The 22,876-nt window shown below is 42.5% G+C and overlaps 1 long non-coding RNA gene across 2 annotated transcripts; it reads right to left on the bottom strand.

Moving 5' to 3' along the window:
- Positions 1-11,062: 11,062 nt before the first annotated feature.
- LOC310707757 lies at positions 11,063-22,831 on the bottom strand. 2 transcript variants are annotated; one of them, XR_014526719.1, is made up of 4 exons: positions 22,753-22,831; positions 22,317-22,350; positions 18,914-19,025; positions 11,063-12,533 (listed from the first exon to the last, which is right to left on the bottom strand). It is a non-coding gene; the product is annotated as an uncharacterized lncRNA (long non-coding RNA). The 2 variants fall into 2 exon arrangements; XR_014526720.1 differs by lacking the exon at positions 22,317-22,350.
- Positions 22,832-22,876: the final 45 nt, after the last annotated feature.

The raw sequence follows: 22,876 nt of genomic DNA, 5'->3' as shown, positions 1-22,876 counted from the left end.
GGCCACCCTACTGTGAAAAGATAGGTACTTCTGCTTTTTCTTTTTTCTTTTTTCAAAATATGTTTATTAAACAATTTCAACATAACAAATTATCAGTCCAAATAATCAGTTACATTATTTTCCCCCTTCCCCCCATCCCTCCCTCTCCCCACCCACTCAGGACTTCCCTCAGCTCCCCTCTCTGGTTTCTTTAAACATATTGTATTGTTCTCTGCATGTTATAAAATTGTACATATCCTTGCCTTGTCTATCATATGTTGAACTATTTGTTGAAAATTTGTGGATGTTTATTCAAAACCTGCCAAGGAGTCCAGATCATTTTGTTGTCTTTTTAGATACCGTATTTTTCGCTCTATAACACACACCCGACCATAACACGCACGTAGTTTTTAGAGGAGGAAAACCCATAGGCATGCAACCCGTAGGCATTCCCTCCATAACACGCACAGCCATTTCCCCTTACTTTCTAGGAGGAAAAAAGTGAGTGTTATGGTGCAAAAAATATGGTAATTTGTAAAAAGTTCCCATTCTTCCTTGAAGTCACAGTTGTCCTTAACACGCAGTTTGTATGTCAATTTAGCCAATTCCGCATAGTTCATCAATTTTTCTTGCCATTGTTCTTTCGTTGGGATTTCCTCATTCTTCCATCCTTGTGCTAGCAAGACTCTTGCCGCTGTTGTAGCATACATAAATAAGTTCTTTATTTTTCTTGGCAGGTCTTGTCCTAGGTACTTCTGCTTTTTCAAATTAATATTAAAATCTTTGCAGGGAACTGTAACTTTAAAAAGTGAACCATAAAACCCCTATTCTTCCCCTTTGCTCCAGTACACAATGAAATAGTTTCAATGAAACATCCTGTCAGTTTCTGCCAGTTGCACTCTGTGAGTAGCTTCCTCTCACTGCTCAAGAGTATCTAATCCACAAAACCAGGACAATCTCAGCAGTCACGTTAATCCCTCAGAACAAGTAAAGTGATATTAATTCTAACATTAACTAGTCCAGTAAAAAGCATAGTATAAAAGTACTGTATGAAGTGGGGACAATTGCAGTGATCACCAAATATGGCTATCTTGTCAATAGTATGGTATTTAGGCGTTTTCTGTGCGCTCTGGCACTCGTCCCGGTCCTCCATGCGCCAGAAGCGGTTTAGTGTCATGCTGGCCACATGACCTGAAAACTGTCTGCGGACAAAGGCCAACTCCCTCAGCCTGAAAGCGAGATGAGAGCTGCAACCCCATAGTCACCTTTGACTGGACTTCACCATACAGGGGGCCTTTACCTTTTACCTTACCTTATTTAGGTCTATAAAAACATAGTTCAAAGAATGCTATCTATCTACCTAACAAAGAAATGGTCTCCTTGCAGTATTTCTTACCCACTCTACCCAAAGATCCTAGGGCGGGTTACAGCATTAAAACCCAATGGGGAAAATATTTTAAAACAAACTACAATCATAAAAATAAGCTGGGTCCTAAAAACATATGCCTCACGTGTCAAAAGCCAGGGTAAAAAGGTGTAAGCTACTGTATTTGGTTTATTGTGTCTTTTACCTCCATGGGGCAGAGTGCCATGTGGGTTGTTTTGTTTAGCATAAAAAGGGTTTGAGTCTTCTCTGATTATTCACTGCAAAAATCCAGAGTGATCTATCCCAGCAAGTTGTCACCTGAAAGTGTTTCATAACCTCATACAACAAATGACACAACACTGGCTCTCTGTTGGGCTACCGTGAGACTGGTTCCAGTGAGTGGGAAGGATAAGAGCGAGCCAAAGCAAAAAGTGAAGCTCCAGTGCAGACTGTCCTAAATTGTCTATATAAATCATGATGTGGGGAATAAGAGCCCGATCACGATGCTATTTCATCAGAACGTTTTCATCATTTATTTGTTGAAATATGCATCTGCTATTATACTCTGTCTCAGCTGTGGCTGGCTGTTAACCAGAACGTTGGTGGTTTGAGCCCACACAGAGAAGGCTGTGGGTAGGATTCCTGCAATTGCAGGGGATTGAACTTGATGACCCTCAGGGTCCCTTCCAACTCTACAATTATATTATTCCATGTAGCAGCATCTCTCTATGTACATGATGCTTTCTAAAGAAGAGGCATGGCAGTTCTTTACCCCAAGAGGCTTATAAACCAAACAAGGCACAAGGAGATGGAGGAAGGAGGAATGCAGTCATAAGTATGCAACACAGACCCCCATGCTCAGAACAGTGATACAGACAGCTGGGGGACACTGAAAATTACACACACACACACACACACACACACACACACACACACACACTAAAAGAACAACATTTCTTTACAATCATTAGAGGCAACTGTAGGTACGGTAAGCAATATATAAATTTCTTAAGCTAATAAATAATAATATATTCCACATAGAATTTCTCATGCAAGTATCAGCTCATAGATGTGTTTCCAGAGGAACATCACTTTTCCTGTTGATCTGCCCCTCCAGTTATAATTTCCTTGCCTCCATTCATGCTGTTTCTGTGCTTCCTGTAAACCAGAATCCAGGAAATTTCTGGTTTTCCTTATTTGATAAACAATAGACTATTGTGCTTCCTAATGATGGCTAACCAAAAAGGTCATTCTTTCAGAGTAACTGACTTTCTCAGCCTTTGCTGCCTAGGTAGGAAGGATTACAGAATGACAAGCATACACTTCAGCAGTCCTAAATTGGCTCTTGCTTCTAATCTGTAATGTTTGACAGTAATGAAACGTGCAGACTACTGGCAGCTCTAACTCTCTCCTCTGCTAGAGTCCAGCACAGCCTTCCATAACCTGGATGTTTTGACAAAAACATTCTGGCTGGGACTGATGGAAATTGTAGTCCCAAACATCTGGAGGGCACCAGGGTGGGGAAGGCTGTTCTTGCAGGTGGCAGTGTTGAGCATGAGACTGAGTAGCTTTAAACAAGTCGTTCAGTGAGTTATTGGGAGGCTGAAGGTGCTATAACTAGTGCAATTTTTCTAGAAAAAGAGGTTGCTTATTCTCTTATAATGGCAGTGGAACCCACCTAACAGGTGCTGGAACTGAGTTTCTGTGAGCTCTGGCTGAAACAACAAATAACCTTCATGTGCACATGTGCCGATATTTTACAAATACGTAAATACTGTATGTAAGTATGAAATGACCCTAAACATGAGGACCAGGTCACACAACTACTTAATGGGCATTGTTCAAAAATGGCTCCAGGTTTGACATGGTTATGGGATTACCTGGCAGCAGCACAGGTGATCATTTACATTTCCCACATTACCACTGCTGGCATAGTATTAGTGGGTCTGTGGCATTGTGGGAAACTAAGATAGCTACTCCCAGACTTGGAGGTTTGTGTCAGGATAGGAATCAGCACTGGTGAGCCCTCTCAAGACTCTTGGGGGTCCAAAAGTTGCCATGGGGTGCTGACAGCAGGGCTGGTTTGGTTGTCAGTCCATGCAGACTTTTTTTTTAATCTACCTGGATTGAATAGCATGTGTAAATTTGCCCAACGGTATTTATGACAAGAAGAAGCAACCACTGCACCTGGGATGATCCATTCTGGTTTTCCCCCGAGTTGGGTATCAATAGATAACTAAGGACCAGAAGGGTTTGTAATGAGAGGTCACTATAGCATGCACCTGGAAATAACAAGAATATTGATAGCCATTCAGTTGTGCTTAAGCTGCTAAAAGTGGGGTGGGGGGAGAAGAGAAACCTAACAGAGATGGCAGGACCCTCATTTTCTGTTCAAACAAGGCAGGAGAAAATGCAGCCTCCAGCAGAAATGGCTCCCTGTCCTCCTGCTCACCTTTCTATTTTCACGCGTTCTTTCCTTTTCTGGGAATAGACAGCTGCAATGACAGGTCCAGGGAGTTTCTTGAGAACTGGATCCTGGCAGGCTTGCTTCTGCGGGATGCTTGACTTGCCCTCCCACGCTTTCCTCATTTCTCAGAAAAGCCTGGAAACCAAAAGGTTGAAAAGGAGGGGGCAGTGGAAGTTGCCTCAGCAGTCCAGGAAGAGAAGTGAGTAAGTGGCTTGTCATATTTAAGTGCCTCTGACTGCCTTTCTCCTGCAGCCTAGGAAGAAACAGCTGGAGCTACAGCAGAGAAGAGTTAGCAGGTACGGTAAGTGCTGTTTTCATATCCCTATTTGAAATTATGTGCTGAAAACGAGAGGTGTGCCTCTCAAGGCAGAGAAACATCTCTGTATGGTGAGGATTTTTTCTTGTTTGAACTACATTTTGTATGTTCTAGAACCTGAAGTTTTAAAAATTAAATCTCAGCAAGTTATCACTGTAGGCTAGTATTCCAAATCAAAGCAGCATACATGATCTTGTTCTTGAAGAAGGATCTATCATTTCAAACTACTAGAGTTTTGTACATTTTCTTGTTTGTTTTTGTCAACAGTTAAGGGTGTGTTTGAGGAGAGGTTCTATTTTTGGTGGTTAGGAAAGGAAGGGCAAGAGGTGAGATGTGTTTAAGATGCAGGAACATAAAGTTCAGGTTAAATAGATGGGAAAGCCACAAAATCTTAACAGTAGGAGCAGTTGGATAGTGGTATCTCTGACAAAATGCAGTTTAAGTAGTTTGCATAAACTTCAGTTAAGGATAACCGGGATTCAATTCTGTGTGTGTGTGTGTGTGTGTGAGAGAGAGAGAGAGAGAGGAGTAAAACTCACTGAGGACAAGTAGCTGAACTTGGATTAGAGTTAAAATTTACAGAGGTATTGGCAAGTCACCATTTCAGCCTCAGTTGCCTCTGTCAGGTGGGAATAATAAATAACAATTTATCATATTATTGAAAGATTTAATAAGTAGAGAACTTTTGAAGGGGCTGTGTAAATAACTGCCTCAGCACTTATACTTTAGACTTATACTATAGGCTTTTTTTAATAGGGTTAGGCATTCATGCAAATGCAGCTGCTGCACTATTGTCTGTAACCGTGGCTTCCTTCACATGTCACGATAAGCCACAGTTTGTCTTAAACTTTGATTTAATCATAAACATGTGTCCGCCCAGGCCTTACGGGTCCCCATTCAAATTCTGCTGCCTGGGCCCCTCAAACAAGGCACACACTGGTCTGACAAACTGAGCCATGGTTTGCTTCAAATAAACCAAAAGCAGTAAGCCAGAAATAAAGCATGAACATGTCTTATTCTAATATTTATGGGCAGTCACTAGAAAGAACATACTTGGATTAGGCAATTATTATTTTTGGCAATATTCCTTTTGAAAGAATGGTCTCTCTCTTATATCCCTGTGCTCCAATCCAAAAGGCAGAAACACTTGTGTGCTAAAGAAAGGAGCTGCAAAAGAAAGGATTAGCTACTCTGTTGTAGAACTGGGTAATGGGTATTGTGGCAGGGTATGGGTATGAGACATGGAACTTGCACAACAGAAGAGACATCTTCCACTTCCTACATTCCATATCACATATCTGAACCGCACAGTCTCTGCCCACTCAGAACATATTTTGCCATAGTGAACTGGCTTGAATGCAATGAGTACTAGCACTGCTGAAGTCAGTTGAGATCACAGTCCAAGGGAAGAAAATAGGTGTCGGCCCACTGAGTGCCAGCAGTTCTGAGACACTATACTCCCCCATCCAGCTGCACACTGAAATGATTGTGTAAAACTAAAATAAAGCACAGCTTCTATTTCCCATTGTTGCACTCACAACAACTGGCTTGAGGAAAAAACTAGGAGGATAACCTAGCAGCTACAAGGGTAAAAAACGCAGCACATTAGAATTGACAGAAATGGAATTAGTTACTACACATTAAAAAGATTGTCGATAAGGGCCTTCAAGTTATGGTGGAAGACACCTCAAGACAGAGCCTGACACCTGACAAATTAGGGAAGGGCCATAGCTCAGTGGCAGAGCACCTGCTTTGCATGCAGAAGGTCCCAGGTTCAATCCCTGGTACAGTGGTACCTCAGGTTACATACGCTTCAGGTTACATACGCTTCAGGTTAAAGACTCCGCTAACCCAGAAATAGTGCTTCAGGTTAAGAACTTTGCTTCAGGATGAGAACAGAAATCGGGCTCCGGCGGCGCGGAGGAGGAGAAGGAGGCCCCATTAGCTAAAGTGGTGCTTCAGGTTAAGAACAGTTTCAGGTTAAGTACGGACCTCCGGAATGAATTAAGTACTTAACCTGAGGTACCACTGTATCTCCAAGTAGGGCTGGGAGAGAGTCCCTGTCTGAAGTAATGGAGAGCCACTTCCAGCCAATGCAGACAGTACTGAACTGAAGAGACCAATGCTCTGACTCAAACTAATGCAGCTGCCTGTGTTCCTCAATTTCAAGTGGGAGAACATTCCAGAGCTGTGGCACCACCACATGAAAGGCTTGGTGGTGTTAGTTTGGAAGGGGAGGATCCCAATCGCCCTCATACAACACAAGAATGAAAGACGGACTGGTGGTGGCTTTGGCCAGGCCTATGTCTGAAGGAGAGCTCTTGGACTGTTTCCACAAGCCATTGCCCTGTACAAATAAACCCTTCTAAACTTGCAAAGGCCAAACCACTTTTCTTGTTTTTAACTTTTTTTACTTGCCCCTCATTTTTGTTATCCTGGCAAAGGTTTGTTCTTGCTACACACATTGGGCTGACCATACCATTAGACAGAATGAGGAGACCGCCTCAGAAGACAGATGCTGAGGGGCAGTAGACCCTCCTCCTCCCTGTTCCTCCTAAGTCCCCAGACCAATCCCTTCTGGCGGTGGGCAAAGCTGTGGAGGCTACCTAGCCTGCTGCTTCCAGGTGTGGTGAAGGAAACTCTGCCATCAACCAGTTTTGAAGTAAGATTCAACCCACATTTTGCTTCTGTGCATAGAATGGGGAGCGGGGCATCTTGCCCTTTACCTTCAGCTGCAAAATGGCCTCGCAGGCCAGTACACACAGATTATCATAGAGTTTATGATGGTGAAGAAGAGTTGCATGCATCTCACTTGATCCAAAATATCCTTGATGTTAGATGAGAATCTTCTTGCTGCATTGCCCTAGCAAGCCTAAGAAGCATCATCTGAAGAGAGGTTCTTCAGGCATACATACAGTAAAATAGCTAAATCCCCAGGTTTCTGTTATTCTGGGATTTCTGAAGCCATCTCATCAAGCAACCTATCCTTCTGGCCCCCACCAATCTGGAAATATTTCTGCTGCTGGGGAAAACTTTTTCAGCCGGCAACTACATTTTCAAAACTTATAGACCAGGCCCTTCCCTGCTCTGTATTTTTGAAGCTCCTTGGGGATGCTTAATGCTGGAATATTTACAGCACTAGAGGTTCTGCTGGCTGAAGACATTCTGAGGAGTCCCTGTTTTATATGACAATAAGATGATACCATTGTACCAAAAGCAAGGTACAAGAACATTATTTGTATAGCAACATGTAATCCTGTAATCCTGTAGCCACCCAAAAATAAGAAGGTAGGGACTTCTACTTAGTTGAGAGACCACAAAGCACAGTGGTACCTCGGGTTAAGAACTTAATTCGTTCTGGAGGTCTGTTCTTAACCTGAAACTGTTCTTAACCTGAAGCACCACTTTAGCTAATGGGGCCTCCTGCTGCCGCTGTGCCGCCGCTGCACAATTTCTGTTCTCATCCTGAAGCAAAGTTCTTAACCCGAGGTAATATTTCTGGGTTAGTGGAGTCTGTAACCTGAAGCGTATGTAACCTGAGGTACCAGTGTATTTAGAAGTATGTATACTCATAAACTGAAATAGTAACAAACAAGAACTAGCCCTATGATCTTCCAGAAGGTCAGTGAGTACACCAATGAGTACACAGGGTTGTTGAGTTTTTTGTTTTTTAAGAGTAACTCATCTGGAGAGACAACAACATTTTTGTGTTCAAAAATGTTGAACACAAAATACAGCAACTTTTTTGTTGCCATTGTTTTAGTGGGAGTGGAAGAGATACAACATGACTGCCCAATCACAGCTGTACAAAAATCCTGGATTTCACAATTTATTTTTAATCAGCAGGTTTCATTTCTGTCCTAGTGGAGAAAAAAACCCAGGGCCTAAGAGGAGGCAGAAGTCAGGCAGACTTGCCATTAAGTCTGTAGCTGAGTGGTTTAAACACAGACTGATGAAGATGTCAGTGGGATGGGTAAAAAAGGAGGGCAAAAGCAGACCAGGAATTTGACATGCTTAAAATACATGGGAGGACAAAGAAAAATTCTAAGATTTAAGGTTCTCACCCTCTGCAGTAGCAGGGGATGGGGAACCTGTACACTTCCTATTTTTAAAAGTACTAAAAACATAAAAAGAGCCTGCTGGGTTGGGCCAATGGCCCATTTAAGTCCAGCATCCTGTTCTCAGTGGCCAGCCGGATGTCTATGGGAAATACACAAGCAGAACCTGAGCCCAAGAGCACTGTCCCCTCCTGTGGTTTCCAGAAACTGATATTCAGAAGCATCACTGCCTCTGACTGTGGAGACAGAGCATAGAATCCACCATGGCTAGCAGTTGATACTGGGTGGTCTCTCTTTTTAATGCTACCGATAAACTAGTTTTTCACCTATGTTGTCATATTAAGAGTTTTGACATCTCTAGTAATATAATTGCACCTGGCTTTCTCCTACAGATGGCCGCTTCAACCAGCAGGAGTCCCACATGGCTGCCTAGCTCTGAGAACTGAATTCCATAGGCTTTGGGAACAATTGAAACGCCCCGTGGATTCAGTTCTACAGCTAGACAGCAACTAAACTCCAGGAGCTGCCGAGTTCACTCTTGTGTGTTATCATGTGTGTCATCAAGGGGATCCGTCAAGACACATAACCATAAGCCAATATACGGTAGCTGAACGTTTGCCATCTATGTGGATTATCCTTTTTAGGTGGCTCTCCTATTCAAGCAGCTGCATGCATGCACACCCCAAGTTAACCTGGGTGGAGCTAAGGTGATGTTGCCACACCTGCACTTTGACATTATCTTATAATCCACTCACCTCCTCTTTCTACAGAGAAATATCATCAGCCTAAAAGTGACAGTGGGCTCCTGCCCACCTAGCAGTTCGAAAGCACCCCTAAGTGCAAGTAGATAAATAGGTACCGCTTTATAGCGGGAAGGTAAACGGCTTTTCCGTGTGCTGCGCTGGTGCCGGCTCGCCAGAGCAGCTTCGTCACGCTGGCCACGTGACCCGGAAGTGTCTCCAGACAGCGCTGGCCCCTGGCCTCTTAAGTGAGTTGGGCGCACAACCCTAGAGTCGGACACGACTGGCCCGTATGGGCAGGGGTACCTTTACCTTTTAAAAGTGACAGTATGATGCAGTACAGTGGTGCCTTGCAAGACGAAATTAATTCGTTCCTCGAGTTTTGTCGTCTTGCGATTTTTTTCGTCTTGCGAAGCACAGTGTCGGAAAAGTTTTGGAAAAGCTTCAAAAATCACCAAAGTCTTCAAAAACCTCAAAAAAGGCTACCACACCGCGTGCTATGAGTTGCTCCTCGAAGTCAAGTCGCAACTGTATTAACGGTGTTAAGAAAAAGGAAACAAACTTGCAAGACGTTTCCGTCTTGCAAAGCAAGCCCATAGGGAAAATCGTCTTGCGAAGCAGCTCAAAAAAAACAAAAAACCCTTTCGTCTTGCGAGTTTTCCGTCTTGCGAGGCATTCGTCTTGTGAGGTACCACTGTATAAGCCCTCTTCTGGGTCCAAAACACCCCACGTGTCACAGTCGTGCATTCTTTGAACACACACAAAATGTGTGTTGCCTATACTCGCTTAGGGCCCTCGTATCTACAGGACCGCCTCTCCTGGTATGCCCTGCAGAGGACCTTAAGGTCCATGAATAACCATAGTTTAGAGGTCCCGGGCCCTAGGAAGTCAGACTATCCTCCACCAGGGCCAGGGCCTTTTCAGTGATGGCTCTGACCTGGTAGAATGCTTTGTCCCATGAGACTAGGGCCCTTCAGGATTTAACCTCCTTCCGTCAGGCCTGTAAGACAGAGCTATTCCGCCTGGCCTTTAATTGGAATTCAGCCTGATCTTTTATTTCCCTTCTCTTCTCTTCTCTTCTCTTCCCTCCCCCTCCCCTTTTATGAAATCACCCGCTCTGAGACCCCACAGCTAATTCTCCCCTGGCCTCCTCACTGGCCCAAGTAGGACCAATTCAGCCAGCTAGCCCCGGGGATTATCTAATTGATTTTTGAATTATATTGTTATTCAGGTTTTTATACTTTATTTTATGCTGCTTTTATAATTAAGTATTTTAAAGTGTTTTAAATTTGTTGCTAGACGCCCTGAGCCCGGTTTTTGAACCGGGAAGGGCGGGGTATAAATAAAATATTATTATTATTATTATTATTATTATTATTATTATTATTATTATTATTACTATTTGCCAAAACATGGGTGGCATCTCTGTGTAAAAATAGTAGATGAGTGTGACTATCTGCATACAAGTTAGTCTGAAACCAATGACTGAGAAAGTTAACATTGTTAGGTTAAAAGGCAATACTTTAGATGTGCAACCCAAACCTATACATGTTTATTCCCATGTCCCACTGAATTTAACTTTGATCCTTACAATTGTCACTTTAAAAGGCTTCAATCTTATACATGGCCTGAAGGAAAAGCTTGGCCACCCCAATATTGTCCCATGTATGGATCCATATGCTTAATCAAACAGGGTATATTTAGTAAAATTCAGTCTTTAGGCATTACTCTTTTCATACAGCACCATGAATAGTTATCAGGCACCCATCCTTCTGCACCATGAAGCTTACAGAGCTTTCCCATCTGCTCTAAGATAAGTACGTATAGCCACATTAGGGAGGAACTCAAAAGATTAGTGCATGGGTCAAAGTCATAGTATTATTATTTGTATTTTACAACTATACCCGTCCTCTTGTTCATTCCTGAACTCTGTGTACTTCTTGAAACTAGCAGAAGAGATAATCTTATGCTATGCTGTACTACAACATCTGCACTTCACAGTTTGGTGATAGGACAGGAATTATTTCCTTCTTTAAAACATGCAGATACCCCACAAATAAACAACACTATTTATGTCAAGCAGTCATTTCTACCCTACTTACAATAAGTTATCACAAAGAAATGTTCACACAGTAAAACATGCTTGTTTTCCTTTATTTAAAATGCTCTATGTCTTGCATATATACAAAGTGCAACCTGGTGGCCAAGCAGAACTCTTTGCAATTGTTCATCTCACTAGGAAAGAATCACAAATGGCTTAAAACATATTACAGAAGGTGGAATTCACAATAGGTTTGTCTGTGCTGAGGTTAAAAATAAAGGTAGTCTGATCCTATTTATGTATGTTGTGTGTCCATTGTCACAGTGTGACCAGATTTTCAGTATACCATCACCTTGTACTGTCACCTCGGGTTCAGTTTCTGAATAATTCCATAGTGAACTCTATGGACATTAACTTAAAGTAGCCAATGTTTGGCCAGGGGTGGGGGAAGGAAAGAAAGAAAAGAGATCCCTCCAACAATGAGGGAGGCAGGAAGAATTTATGGTGCAAAATGGTAACGTACTACTAGGAAGATAATGTAGCAGAAATCCATAATCATTTTTTATAAGTAGATTTTGGGTTGATCCAATTGAAAGGCTGCACTACTGGCATTCATTTGGAGTCACTCAAAAAAAGAGCAGGGGTTGACAAAATGAGCAACATCTTCCTATTAGCACAAGAGAAAAGTATGTGTGCACATTAGTGAGTATACAACAGCTACTAAGAAAGTTATTGGAACCTATAAAAATGTCACAGAAAAATCTCTTTCAGTTTTCGGTATCATTGCCGCCAGATCTTAGGTCTAAACAGAGGGATACATGTTCAGTCAGTATTATTTGAACCACTTTCATTATCTCTTTGATTTCTTTTTCTTCTTCCTATTGCGGTCTTCACTGCTGTCCTCAGCTTCACTAGCAGTTGGGGTGGGTTCATTTCGGATGATTCTCTTCTCTACCCTGTATTCTTGTTCTCCAACTCTAGGGTCCCCTTTCACAATAAATTCCCCACTGTGGTATGTTATGGTAACATCCGTCCTTGGATAGGTGCCATAGACCCTTCTGAGATCGTCTTTCACAAATTCCGGCAAGTCTCTCCTAGGCCCCACAATCCTCTCAAGCTTACCCCAATGGAGCTCTCCTCTCAAGGTGAATCCCTCAGGCCACACATCCCAGCCTGGTCTTTGGTAGGCTGCATAAGGAGGATAGTTAGCATAGGGGTTGTACAGAGGAAGAGGGCTCACTTGGGGGTAGTACCAGAAAGGGTAAGGATAGAAGTAAGGATTTGCACCATGGATGTGATGGTACTCCATTTGGTTTGCTGGATTTACATTGTAACCGTTGTTATTGTCCATAATCACAGCGAGAGGCCTGTTGTAGAAGTTGTGCATCTGGACTGGAGGGATCATGGGGGCGTGTGCAGTATCTGATGGTCGACTTGGCCCAAGAGGTAGATAGTTATAAGGCAAGGTCTGCATCATAGTTGGATAGTACAGAGCCATACTGGGAGAAGGCGCATACAATTTCTTCTCAAGCAAGCATCACTTTCTCACATCTGGTTCCTGCCAAGCTGTTGAGACAAATGTAAGAGGTGCTGAACTGTGGCAAAGGCAAATGTGCACAAGCGGATTCATTACAAAAGTTTACCATCGCTTGTGGTAAAGCGACATATTTAGCTACACACTTTCGTTATCTGTCCTCATGGGCCTGCAGAAGCTAAGTCAAACTGAGAGAGGCTTGCTGTTCTTTTAAGAGTGTGATGCATACCAGGATTTATCACATGCCTGGCCACACAAGACAAACACACACTTCTTAGAAACGGAGCTTTCACAATAGCATGTGCCTAAAACAATATACTATAATACTTAAGTGGCTTTGGAACCCGTTGGGACAAGCCTTGCCGACCCATAATGGTCTTGCTGGATAAGCAGAAACTAGCAAGCTTCACCTCCCCCTCTCTCACACACAGAGTTTTATAAAGCTGTCTATTTACACTCTCCTGCTTTGCCAGGATACAGAGATTGCTGCAAGGCAATTCAAATAGATACTTCATTTTATGCACATCAGAGAACGTGATTTTAAAAGTATTTTCAGGCCTTAATAAACTGAGCCAGGACAAGACAAGTAATTATCTGGGTGTCTGCCAAAGTGTTCTACTACCCCTAAAAACTGTTTTATTTGTAGATTTATTTATAGGCTGCCTTTAGGGCAGGCATCCCCAACCTTTGGCCCTCCAGATGTTTTGGACTTCAATTCCCATCATCCCTGACCACTGGTCCTGTTAGCTAGGGATCATGGGGGTTGTAGGCCAAAACATCTGGAGGGCTGCAGGTTGAGGATGCCTGCTTTAGGGACACAGTCCACCCAAGGCCAGTTTACCACTCATAAGCACACTATAATTCAAAAACAATTTTAATAGCAAAATATTTAAGAACATAGGTCAATCAAAATGAATGATCAGCAAAATAAATTCCAAGAAAATATAAATACTTTCTATTATCAAACAGCTTTCTAAAATAAGTCTTGATGAAGCAGCAGCAGCAGCCCAAAATATAGCCCACTTAAAAATTTGAATAATTTGTCCATTCCTTGTCTCTTTGGGGAGAACTTCCATAATGTCAAGGTCACTGCAATAATATATCACCCTGCAAAGAGCACCCTTATAGCTGCTCCATTTGGATGTAGCAGATAAGAACCAACTCCATCTCCTGGTACTAACAAAGATGACCATCAGAAGCTGAGGAGCTGCTGCGGCTGCCATAGATCTGCCTCTGGATTACGACAGCCAAATGAGGACAGCTATAACGTTTCTGCCCCTCTCATTGTCCACAATGTTATTTTACATCAAGGAGAAAATATACCTTTTCAGCTAATTAGATATCAAATGCCAGTCACTTCCAATATGAAAATCAAACAGATTTGAACAGACCTAAGACCTGAAGCCAATACTTTTGCCCGATTGTTTACTCAACTTTTCACCTGCTCCAAGATCCTACAAATCTAACCCTCAACAACATGCTCCCATTTCTTCTCTCTCTCTCTCCTATCACACATGCCGTCTCCCTCGTACCTGATAATTCCACTTTGGTCTACAAAAAGTATTCAAGGTCTGTGCCCTTTAAGTTTCCTAGGAAGGAGTAGGAAGAAGGGATTCCATGAGACTGAAGCCGGTTACAGTGCTAGCAACTCCTGGGGTGGCACACCAGCAACTGCTGAACATTTAGTGTCTCTGGCACAGCCCGGGAGGTAGGCAAGGAAACATAATTAGCTGCCTCTTTAGTCCTCAACGGTTCTCTCCCCTCAAGCTCAGATTTCAAGCTTTGTTGTTGGGAGAAAAGAACACAGAAATGGATAGCAACCAGGTGCAGACACTTGAATGAGGGGGGGAAAACCCAGCTGGGAGAGTCTCAAGGGCTCCACTTACTTTGCTCCCCCTTGCTTTTTTTTTTAGCAGAAGCTTGGTCCCTTGCTGCAGGGATTCAGGCACAACTCTTCTGAAGAAGAGGCAGGCTCTATTGTAGTAACCACTGCTCCTAGCACCGACCAACTCAGGCCATGTTCCAAGGAAGAATGGTTTCTAGGCAGACAGCAACAGGCACAGGTATGACGCATAAATTCAGGTAAGAAGCATAGGGTCAGCCTCCTCCCCTATCTATGGCTGTGCATACATTTGTGGCTTAAAATGCAGTCAGGTCACTTCTCCCTGCTGCATTTCAAGTGACGTTGGCATACTGCTGAACACACCAGAGAGGGTGGGGATGTCTTCACCAGATGCACATTACCTATTTGCTTTCCCCATGCCTGCAATGCCCCAGAACTGCTCCCCATTAAACTATCATCCGCACACGAGCAATAGCTATCCCAAACCTCAGCTTAACTGTGCAGTGAATGTGGCTTACAATTTCAAATTGGACGGCAGCTGGCTTGATGGAAAACACATCAAACTGCAGTATTTCTCAAGAAACTACAGGATATATATGGCATATACCAGGCATAGGCAAACTCCGGCCCTCCAGATGTTTGGGACTACAATTCCCATCATCCCTAGATAACAGGTCCAGTGGTCAGGGATGATGGGAATTGTAGTCCCAAACATCTGGAGGGCTGGAGTTTGCATATGCCTGGCATATACACACAGCTTCAAACACCAATGCACCAGAGACAGAGATGGCTCTGGTCAGTGCCTGGTTATCCCTATCAATGTATGCTGTTAACAATAAATCAGTGTCTGTGCTTCCTGAAGGACTGGGGATACCCCTGGCTCTCTTCTTCAATATTTTCTACATGCAGTAAGGTGTGTTTTTTATTTTTAAAAAGTTGAGAAGCATATTTTAAAAATATGATCCCCCTGCCTGCAGTCTATTACCTCATCATTCAGCAAGGGATTGGTCCAAGCCAAGGAGAGTTGTGTTCTCCCATGATTTTAGCACTGCCACAACTGGAGCACAAGCTGGACCTCCCCAAATAGGAGAGGGCATAAGCTTCTAAATTCTGCTTTTTGTCTCTTGATTAGATCCCCAGACATAGGCATCTCATTACACAGATGGCCACACACTGCTTCTTCACTTTTCTGTGTCTGGGCTTGATGCACGACGCACACACCACCATTTAAAAAAAAGTTTTTCCCCCCTCTTGCATGACTGTATGTTCATCATTAAGCCTGAGCAGATTTAACCATCTTTCTTGATTGACCAAGACTCCCCCTGATAGTTCTCACCCCCCAACCCCCCCCAACCCTTCTGTTGCTAGTGTCTCATATGTAGCAGTTTTGGAGAATTAAAAAGGTGGAGACAGAACTTACTATCAACTGAAGGGCAGTTTTGGAGAATACAACTGAAGGAGACAGAACTTACTATCAACTGAAAGTCTTCATTTTCCTTTGCAGTTATCAGTGGTGTTTAACAGGTGTTTTTTTGTTTTTTTAAAAAGTTGTTTGGGGCAATTCTTAAATTTGTGGGAGTTGGCGTCACACACATATTCCCCCAAACCGGATAGTATAGAAAGAAAAACACAGCACCATTTAGCACCTAGAGGAGTCAAGGATGAAGTTACACAGCTGAATGGTTTCCAGAAACAAGCTTACAAACTGCAGTTCGTCAGAAGAACGACAGAACAAACAAGTCACAGCATTAGTAGCATGCAAAAAGCTTCATCTACCAGGCCAAAGAAAATAAATACCGGTACAACCCAACATAAACAGAGACCAGAGGCCTGCAGCCAAGGTTTTGGTTGATATGTATATACATAACATCCCCTACCCACTGGGGGGGGGGGGAGACAAGAAGGAACATATTCCTTCCTCTACTGTCTGGGTTCACCCATCTTTCTGTCCCTTAAGATCTTAACCTTTAGCACCACTGTTTTGCCTCATCCTCTTAATCCTGTTGCCTCCTCAAAGATCCTAACCACCAACAGTACTTTTCCCTTATCTCTCCTCCCCTCACCACTCCTGGCAACTTCCTCATATATGCATCCTCTCCCTCCTGCGTGCTGTTGATAGCAAGGCTTCCCAGCCACAGGTGCAATACAACACAACCGGAGAGAGCACTCAAATTAGAGAATGTCTTGTTGTGGGAACAATGATTCTAGTATATTTTTCATTTCCACCAAACCACATAGATTATACAGATGCTTGGATACTTGCCTAACACTAGAAGTGGGGGGTTGAAGGCAGAGAAAAGAGATGATGTTTCAACATTTGCTTACTCTGAAGTGCACCAGATAGTTTACGTTGATGCAGGAAGCTCAGATTATACATGCCATCATGAATGCTGATGTTTTAAACAGCAAGCTATTTACACTACATAAATGCAATTTAAATATGTGGGACTACTCAAGTGGGCTGTATGGATTGTAGTGTATCTTGCCATTGACTCTGGAGCCAAAGTATTTTCTAAACTGAAAAGCTGAAAGAGAAAGTTTTAAGACTTCTTGCACACAATAGTGGGAGATGAAACACAGGTGACTGACCAATAAAATGCCAATTTAGAATGTTTCTGATGTATGCTAATATCACTTGCTAAGATCTATCCAGGAAACAGGATCAATGGTTAAGGAGAACACGGTTTCTCCATCTTTAGGAGAAAAATAGAGAGTGTGTGTGATTCATTCCTATATGATAAACTACACCTGTCGAAGTGCCATCTTCTACACCATGGGTCATCAAACTAAGGTCCACGGGCCGGATCAGGCCCAATTGCCTTCTGGATCTGGCCCACGGACGGTCCGAGAATCCCCACGTGGCTCGCCAGTGCACGCATTCTTTCCCTCTCCCTCACACGCTGGCGGTGGTGGTGCTTCCTCCTGGCTTCTCCCCGCCCTGCCTAGAGGAGGAAGGGGGCTGGGCTTTGTTGGTGCCAGCAGCAGCAGTGCTTGAGCGGCTGCCATTTTAAGCAGCCCCTCTCCGGAGCTCTTTCGCACGCTGCTCATTGTCTCCCCTGCCGCCAGCCCCTTCCGCTCACAAGACACAGGTAAGCAGCCACTGGGGCTCGTGGGGCTCTTGCATCATTCCCTCCCCCCAAAGATACAGTCCAGTCCCCCACAAGGTCTGAGGGACAGTGGACCAGCCCCCTGCTGAAAAAGTTTGCTGACCGCTGTTCTACACAACTCTTAGGTGTTGAGGAACACAGGAAGCTGCATTATACCAAGTAAAAAATCACAGATCCAGCTAGCTCAATTTTGTCTACTGACTCAAGCAGCTCTCCCGGATTTCAGATAGGAGTCTCGTTCAACCTTACCTGGAGACGCACAGCATTGAACTGGAGACAATTGCTCTACCACTGAGCTGTAGCCCTTCCCAGGGCTGTCTTAAGCATATCCAGCGCAGTAGTGCAAATATCCCTCTGCGCCCCCCCCCCCATTTCCCAGAGTTTACCTTTTTTTTAAAGGGAGCTGACACCACGCTTACACATTATCTCTAACAAGCCCTTAGAACAAAATGAAATGAAAAGGCAGAAGAAAATCTAAGTCCTCAATTCCAAAGCAAGACTCATTCAAGACTCAGCAGTTCTTCTAATTCATCCTCATGATTCAAATCACCACATATCAAAAAGTTAAAGCAATCACCAGTTTGTTGTTCTTTAAATAAATTGATAAAGACACAGAGAATGAAGTTCTCGGCCAATTTGTGTTTAAGTACAAAGCTGGCGTTTTCAAATATTGTGGGGTGCGGGGGTGGGTGTAAAGCAGTGACATCCTGAACCTAAAAAGGACACAAAACTTGGGTCACAAAGGCTGCAGCCCTAACTGCACTTACCTGAGAGTAAGCCCTGCTGAATCTAATAGGACCTTAAAACCCGCCCCTGTCTTTAAAGGACTTTTTGTTGGTGTTTGTTTGTTTTTAACCACTAACTGCATGGAGAGCACACTCTCGAGTCCATCCTTACCTCCGAACTGAGTCCTAATGGTAGTGCGCCCCCCTTCAGCTTTTCCCTCCCACCGCCCCAAATGAATCCCTCCTCCACCTTTTTCCTTGAAGGAAGGGGCGGGGGGAGACGTTCTCAGCACCCCTCCCCCTCCCTGTCCTCTCCTCCCCCTGCGCTGGGCAGCTTGAGGCTCGCTTGCCGCGCAGGCTTCCTCAGCAGTCCCACTACTGCCGCAGGGTGGGCAGGAGGGAGAAGGGTGCAATGTAGCTTTGTGCGCCGCCGCTGCTGCTGCCTCCTCTCCCAGGCAGGAAGCGAGAGAGCACGGCTGGCCATAGGAAGAGCTGCTGCCGCTGCCCAACATGCCCTCGCAGCTCTTCCTGGTCGGTCCCAGACTACCGCTGCTGGGTTCCCCTGATGGGCGGATGCCGTGGCGCAGGGCGCCACTAACCCCAATGGATAAGATGGCCCTGGCCCTTCCTCAACAAATCTCCCCTACCCCTTTGCCTCTAGTCATCATAGTTTGAAACAAAATCAACACAAGTTGATTCTTTTATCCATTACAGTCCAGAAAATACTACTGGTTCACCTTATTGTTGCTTCCTTTTTTCTAGCCGCCTTTAGCAGCTATATGAAGTTTTCTCCATTACCACATATACAGGTCGGGAAGATCTGCTGCTGAATATGTGGGTAGATCATAACTGTTAAGAGAGACATAACAATTCCTCCTAGAAAAGACTAATAAAGTTATTTTTTTCTAAAAAGGCTCTTCTTAACTATATTGCTATGAACTTGGGAGTCCTGGTTGCAAAGTTCAGCTCAACAATGTACTCAGTAGGGAGCCATAAGAAAATTATAACGTTTTAATATCTGTAGTCATGAAATAAGAATTGAGATGAGACCTACCTTGTATAATTGTAAGACCAAAGTATATCAGAGAGCTTTGTATTAAAATTAATACCTAAAACTACTATTTTCTGATTTGCTAAAATATTACTTAATGAGATTTTCCACTAGATTTTCAATTAACCAGCATTAACCATGCTATTCTTCCACCTAATAGTAACAAGTACATACACCTTTTGCTATAACATTGTAACTGAACAGCTTTGTAAGTGTAATCACATAGGTCCTCTTGTTACTTTTAGCTAAGTAGCTGCCATTAGCTAATTTTATCAGCCACATTAAGCAGCTGAGGTAATTTAGCTATCTACAGTTATTATGCAAAGAAGGAACCAATTAACATATGAACAATATAGATGAAGCTCCAGAAAAAGGTGTTATTTCATTAGCCTGTGACTATTACCTGATTAATGCAACCTTTTAATGGCAGGTTTCTTATTATCCTTCAATATTATTTGTTAGACTTTGCAGTGTGGATCAAACCTGTAGCATTCACATGGATAAAAATAAATAATGCTCCTTTCTTGCAAAGGAAGACTGCATATAGACTGCAGTAATCCTGTGAAGAAAAACAAATGCCCAAAATGTAATTTTTTTCAGGTTTGTGATACCTGGTGTAAACAGTAAAATGTTTCACTGATCATGTGGCACTCTTTATTTCATTCCAATTATCTATGCCTACTCAGAAGTATGTGGTGTTGAATTCAATGGATCTTACTCACAGGTTGGACTTGAAAGCAGGTGAATGACACAGTGATTAAAATTACTAATATTTTCAGAAATGCCCATTCCAGGTGGGGGAAGGTTATCAACAAGCATATTATCATGCAAGTAGACTTTCCAGGGATGAGGGTAAGTCCACCTACAGCTTTACAACTGGCTTGTTCATAAATGATGTGGAGCAATGAGGTGGCCAAGTTTGCTAATGAATCCTAATTGTTCAGGGTGGTAAAAACAAAGAATTGTATGACACTCCAAAAGACCTCTCCAAGCATGGTGAATGGACATTAAAATGGCAAATGCAATCCAGTGTAAGCAAGTGAAAAGTGATGCACAATGGGGTAAAAAAAAAAAAGCACCACCTAATTTTACATAAACAGATTAGGCCTGAACTGGCAGTGACTGACCAGGAAAGTGACTTTGGGGGTAAAGTGGATAGCTTGATAAAAATGTGACCCAGAGTATGGCAGCTGTGAAAATGGTGAACACCATGTTAGGGAGAATTAAGAAAGAGATTGAAAACCAAACTGCCAGTATCATAATGCTATTTACATAATGATGTGAATGTACTTGGAATACTGTGTACATTTCTAATTGGTGCACCTCAAAAAAGTTATTGTAGAGCTGGAAAATATTCAGAAAATGGCTGGCAAAATTATCAAGGAGCTTTAGCAACTTCCCTATGAGGAAAAGTTACAACATTTGGGCCTTTTGGGATTGGCAGAAAGGTAAAGGGAAACATGTATGCAAAATTATGTATGAAGAAAGTGACTAGGCCTCTCTCACAACACTAGAGCTCCACACCATCCAATGAAGCGTACTTCTGAGTAGACATAGTTAGAATTGTTCCGTAGACAAAATAAAATATTTAATCAACACATAGTTAAACAATGGAATTTGCCATCACAAGATGTAGTAATGGCCACCAGCTTGGATGATTACAAGAGGAGTTTAGACAAGTCAATGGAAGATAAGGCTGCAAGCCATGATGGCTGTATAGTACCTGTAGTATTGGAGGCAATATATCTCTGAATACTGTTTGCTTGGAAATCACAAGTAGGGAGAGTGCTGTAGCACCCACATCCTGCTTGTGGATTTATTTTTGTTTTATTTGTTTCATAAAATGGATGTACTGCTTGATTGTAGAAAACCTCAAAGTGGTTTACAAAAAGAATAAAACAATATACGGTGCGTCTTGGTAAAAACAAGTAAAACTTTCAACAAATTGAAACAAGCAATAAACTAAAAACATACCAGCACTCTAAATATATTGGTAGGCTTATCTAAATGAAAATGTTTTTAGCAGCTGCTGAAAGGAGTACAGTAAAGGAGCCTGTCTGATCTCCATAGGCAGTGTGTCCCATAGGCATCTGGTTGGTCACTGTGAGGACAGGATGCTGGACTAGAGGGGTCCAGCAGGACTGTCCATAAATCAGGCTGACATTAGGAGCCTGACAGCTATACCCTTATATTGAAAGGGTACAGAAGCATTTGTTAAGCCATATGCATGAGGTTGGTGAAAACTCTGGCAGAGTTATCAGACCCTCTGTTACTTCATTGTGTGTGTGCTATTTCAGATACACTGATAGCTACTAAACAGCTCTGCCTTCTTCCTTACCTCTAAACCATGGGTAGGCAAACTAAAGCCTGGGGGTCAGATCCGGCCCAATCACCTTCTAAATCTGGCCACAGACAGTCTGGGAATCAGCGTGTTTTTACATGAGTAAAATGTGTGCTTTTATTTAAAATGCATCTTGGGGTTATTTGTGGGGCATAGGAATTCGTTCATTCCCCCCCCCCCCCCAAATATAGTCCAGCCCCCTCCCAAGATCTGAGGTGCTGAAAAAGTTTGCTGACCCTTGTTCTAAACAAATAGCTGTATGATAGCTCTCCCTGGGCAAGTGGAACATGTGAGTCATTTATTAGTAACAATAGGGAAGGCAAAATAAAATAATATAAATGGAACTGTGAATAACCACCATCCTCTGACTCATACATGGTTCAGAGTTCTCAGGAAGACCAAATAAACATACCAAATGATTTTTTGACCACTGTTATTTCCTTTACCATTGTCTCCCATATTTTCCAGACTATTTTGGTTTTGAGGCACACAATCACACTGCTTTACAGTGCACTCTAATCATGTCTATTCAGAATTAAGTCCAACTGAATTCAAAGGAACTTACTCCCAGGTAAGTGGAGTTAGGTTTGCAACGTTAAATAACACATATCCTCATGTGGTTCAAGATTACAATTCTGAATTCTGCCTCGATAACACATTTTATTTGTGAAAAATATTACAGGCAACATTCAACAAGCTCATTAAGGCAATTTAACTTGAATGTTTTATTTATAGATTTGTATCCTACCTTTTTACAGTGTTTCAAGACAGTTAACAGCTAGCTACAAGTAAACATAATCATAATAAACATCACAGCAGCCAGAATGAATAAATCAAACCAGGAGGAGCTAGTAGAAACTCAAAAACAGAAAGAGCAGTCCAAATGCCATTGAAAACATCAATATGTTGGTAATAATATATAGCTGAAGTTGGAGTTTGTTGAATTTATTGCGATTTTATAAGTTTTGAAAATGTTTTAAATGGACATTTCTCCCCCAGTACATTTTCGGAGTCTTTTTGGAGACAAATCACTATAGTCTGGAGAAAAGTAACATATTGTGTCAAATCATAGTATGCACTTGTTTTACTACATAGAAATACCTTTTGCTGCATTAAAGCCTATAATTAAATATGTGTGCGTGTGTGTGTGTGTATATATATATATAATGTAATAATGCTCTCACCTTTAAAAAAAAGTTGATAAAAAACCTATTGTTTTGAAGAACTATGTCGATGAGACTATAAACTGAATGACAAAATGTACGGTAAAATTTTAAAAGGAAATAATGGATTTTAATTTAAAAATGG

The sequence above is a fragment of the Podarcis liolepis genome (genome assembly GCF_965112155.1).
Source record: "Podarcis liolepis genome assembly, chromosome: 5".
Lineage (NCBI taxonomy): Eukaryota > Metazoa > Chordata > Lepidosauria > Squamata > Lacertidae > Podarcis > Podarcis liolepis.
Note: the sequence above shows the minus strand (reverse complement) of the source record. Positions and strands in the feature narration are given on the sequence as shown.